Genomic DNA, 4868 nt, shown 5'->3' on the forward strand with positions numbered 1-4868 from the left:
CAGCCTTAAATCCTTTTTGTTAATTCAGGGGCAGGGGAAGGGGAGAGTAAAGTATAGTGAATATTGTGGATTGGCACTCAACATCTATTTCTCCCTTCTTGTAGTGCAGTATTTTTTTCAAACTGCCAGTTGCCATCCATTAGTCAGTCATGAAATCAACTTCATGGGTCAAGACCCGCATTTCTTAATGGAATGGAATAACCCACAGTAGCATAGAATTGCACAGCAGAGAGTAGAATAGAAGCCATCGGGGGCGTTACATTGTCTTGTGAATCTTTTATTTCGGGTAGACATGAATGCGACTATGTGCATGTATGAGTCAAATGAATTTTACAATAGAGTATGTCAAAAAGTTTGAAAAATATTGTTCTAGGATTCCTTTCTGTATTTCCAACTTTAAGAAGCTAAACAGTATGTTTCCTGGAATCCCTTGAGAAAAGATCCCAGTGTGATTTGGGTTTGGCCTGTCAGATGCCCAAGAGTGAGATCTGGAAGATGGCAGTGGTCACACCTCTACTGCCACAGCTATTTCTGTTGGCAAGCATTGTGGTGGACACTTTTGATCTTCTGCGGCATCCTAAGCAGATGACTCAACATATGGTCACGAGATCCATGTGTCCTGAGAGGCAAGGAACTAGGTGTCCATTTCCTGGCCCAGATGGCAGCAGATGCAGTGACCTTCTGGAGTTAGAGGCAGGAGAGGAGGCACCCTGAAAGTGGTGGCTTCCAGATCTTGGTAGTGTCAATGAGATTCTGGCTCCACTGGCTTTCTGACTATAAAAATAGCAGCAGCTCTCTTGGTGGTTCACTTCTGTGATGTGCCTCTGGAAACTTCTATGGAAAGTTCAACCTCAAGTCTATTTCTTCGGCCCTCGCACAATTCTGTAAGTCACTTAATACCCTATAATAAATCCCTTCTTGCTTAAGCTACTAGGAGTAGTATCTATTTTGTACTCTACTCTGTTAAAACTGACAGGAAATGGAAAAATAAATAAAATAAAGACTTTTTTTGGTACTCAACATTATACTGGAACTGAGTTATGAATCTCTATAGAGAATTCTATAAAGAAGTAGAAAACCACGTACTTTGTAGTCATAGATATTTTTGGTTTGGTTTTGTTGTTTTTGTTTTTTGTGGGTCCTATACCACAATAATACCTGTTGATTGATTGATAAAACCACATGATGCTAAATACCAAGATGGCTTGGTACCTTCATAACTGGTTGCAAGGAGAATGAATGAGTCTGTCTTAGATCAGATTTCCCGGAAAGACTCTGAGATGGGAATTTGGATGTGGGGGGTTTGTTGAATTGTACACTTAGAACAAAACCTGTGAGAAAGCGGGACTGGGCGGAGGAAGCAGTTGCACTGTGACACAGTTGAAACTGCTAACAGGTCTCAGCTGATGTTACTGGGGGAGAGGGGAGTTCTGAATCTGAGGTGACCCTTCAGAGTGGTTCTGAATTGAGAGAAGAAGGCCAGGACTTTGTACCCCCACATTAACCAGTCACTGGATGCAAGCTGCCCATGGGAAGGGTCTGTAACCCCAGATGAGGTAACTCCCTTCAGCCAAGGGCAAGTCCTTGCAGGGGACTTAACTATGGGTTGTCAGAAGCCAACAGCTCTAGGCAGCTGGAGAATGAGTGCTTCAGTCCCAAAGCGGGTACCTGGGTGGTGCTCCACAGCATCTGCTCAGAACCCAGAGAAGTCTTTATCATGTCCTACAGTTTCCTGAATGCCTCGTGAAGACATTCAGCCCAGTCCCTATCAGAAAACACGAAAGGGATGTTCTCCCAATATAAATAATGTTCAGCATGATAGTAACAATAAAATCTATTTTCCACTTAGCAGTACATCCAGTTAAGTGTGATTTTCAAATAGAACTTTGTGAGCCTGGAGCCAGAGAGCACGAGTGTGGGCTTTGTGCCCTATCTTTTATTTCTAGATCAACAGTGGGTACAGTCTCTCCACTTTTATTTTAGTTTATTTTGTTGGCCATTACTACTTTGAGTAGTAGCATTTTTTATGCCATCCTCTTCCCTGCTGTCCACTAGGTCAATAATTAATCACAAGTTTGCCTGAAAGATTGAGGGAGAGGCAGCTTTGTAAAAAGGAAAATTCGCGGGACCAGGACTCAGGAAACCTGAGGCCTATTCTCAGTTCTGTCTTCTTTCTCTCACTCTCCCTCTTTCCCTCCCTCCCTCCATTTCCTAGGAATAACCATGCCTGCCCTATTGTACAGATCCAAAAAAGTAATGCACGTGAAAACATCGTGGTAAGTAAGAATTATAATACATCTGTAAGCTTTCATTATTGGTCAACTGCCCACTTTATAGTTACTTATGCAAATCACTATGCATTGAGAACCCATCAAATCTGCATACAGTTGAAAGTCTTGGTACACAAGGAGAGGAAGAACCAACCCACCCGGATGGTCAATCTCCATCCCATTAGCAGGTTCAATCAGACATTCAACAAATGCTCATTGAGCATCAACACGGGCCAAGCACTAGACACACAATGAACAAGTCTGCAGGAGGCGGCACGGCTGAAAGTGAGTACTGTGGGCTTCACTTCTCCAAGGCTCGATGTTTGTTCACGAAAGGAGATAGTACCATAAGGGGCTGTTGCAAATAAGTGCTTGTAGACTTATGCACAAAACACCATGGAAACTCATAGGTGGGTCACCCAGCCCAGCCTTAGGATATCAGAGACATCTCTTTGGTGAGGATGACATCCAAACTGAATCTTTAGAATAAAGTAGGAATCAGTCAAGCAAGGGGAGAAAAGATAGACAGTCCAAAAGGTTGCAGAGCCCTGGAAGTGAGAAAGCACCGGAGAAACTGCAGACGTGGTTTTCTGTAAAGTATGGTGTTCAGAGAGAATAAAGAGAGGTGTGAGCCCTGTGTGCCATGCTGGCAAGGCTGGCTTTTCTCCAGAGAGTAGGGAGAACCACTGAAGGGCATAAGGCATGGGGCGATGGGGTCACATCTGTATTTTTTTTGAATGATCACTCTGACTACAATGGAGAAGGGAGGGGACAATCCCTAGTGCCAGGAACACCAAAGTAGAGCCTGAATGAGGAGGAGGTAATGGGGTATAAATGAGTAAGAGATAATTAGGGTTAATATCCCATTAATTAATGTGGAAGAGATTTGGATAGATGAGGGAGAAGGCAGGAAGTGGAGCAGACAGGATATAACAAGATTCATTGAGCACTTGTAACATCCATGTTCTATCCATCCAGGCACCTTATCTACATCAACTCACTGAATCCTTACAAGGACTCTACAGGGAAAATAATCTTATCATTCCTATTAGTCCTGAAGCACTACAAGGTTCAAAGAGGTTATCGACTAGCCCAAGTCATTCAGTAGAGCCTGTATTTGAACTCCAGTCTTTTGTGCTCAAATCCTACATGTGTCCCCTCCACACGGTATTGTCGTATACATTAGTATGAAGATCTAATCTAGATCTAATCTAGCCAAAGTTCTAATCTAGAGAGATAAAGGTTGACATCACCATCATGTTGATGATAATTAAAGCCACAAGAGTAGATGGAACTGGTTAGTGGTATTTAAACAGCGATGATGTTAGCTAACATGCATTGAGTATTCTCTATGTGCCAGGATGTTTTCTAAACACTTTACATTATTTAATCCTTACAGCAGTCTTTGAAGAACATACAACTATGTACCAGGGGGTTTTGGGGAGAAAAAGGAAAAAATAAAATCTTAAAAAAAAAAAAATGTAACAGAGATTTGCCAACAAAAATGTAAGAGCCAGTGAGCGGGGACAGAAGCCAGGTTGCCATGGATGACAGCATGAATGGGGCATAAGACCAGAAAGACAGCCGTATAAACCACACTTTTAAGTGGTTCAACTGTGAAGAGGGAGACAGAAATAGGCTCTAAGTAGAAGTTGTTGTGGAGTAGAGGGAGTGATTCTTTAAGATGAACATATTTAAATACTGATGGAAATAAGCCACCAATGAAAGTGAGGTTGAAAACATTTCAAGAGAGGAAAATAACTGGTGGGACTAGGTTGCTGAGGATGCGAGTAGCCAGTTAGAGGAAATAAGCTGAGACAGGAGGAGAGAAGGAGGCAGGGATGAGGATGGACACATATCAGACTGTGTTCGGATCTGATATTGAAGGTATTTCCTATAATGGCTTCTATTTTCCAGCTGAAATAGGAGATGAGATTATCTGCTGACAGTGAAGAGGGAAGAAACAGGGTAAGAGCCTTGAGGGAGAGAAGAATATTTGCAATAGTCATTTTGAAAAATGGTAGTGACTCTAACAGAGAAAACAGTGAAGGATTACCAGTTAATACAGAGGGCTCACGTGAGATCAAAGGCCATGAATTTGGCATGCCACTTAGCTGTGATTTTGTGTGATTTCCTTCAGTCTCATTCAGTGAGACAAGAAAAGCAGCAGAAATATTGGTAGTTGGGATTAACTCCAAGTTGAAGACAGAAGGGCAAGGGCACAAAGAGTTCAAGGTGTTAGGAGGAGAGTGATTGAAGAAATGAACCATAATGTCTAGGCTGGCTTTAGATGGAGTGAAGATTGGTAAGACTAGCAGGGAAAAAAATACGAGGACCAAGGAAACTCAAAGAACAGCTATTTGGGAGTAAGAGATAGAGGTCTGGGATGGTAAGAGATTATGGAGATTTTAATATAAGATTTCAGAGGTGGAGAAGTTCTAGGTGATTAGAAGTTCCGGAATTTGACCATAGATGTATGTTGTGTGTCAGTCCAGCTTCTCTTCCTTTGGGGAACTTTCCTTCTGTCATTACATGTGGTCCTGGTTGAACAGATCATCCTGGAGCCTCACCCTATCCCACCCTCACTACAGGGATTGG

Source organism: Equus caballus, chromosome 31 (genome assembly GCF_041296265.1).
Source record: "Equus caballus isolate H_3958 breed thoroughbred chromosome 31, TB-T2T, whole genome shotgun sequence".
NCBI classification, from domain to species: domain Eukaryota; kingdom Metazoa; phylum Chordata; class Mammalia; order Perissodactyla; family Equidae; genus Equus; species Equus caballus.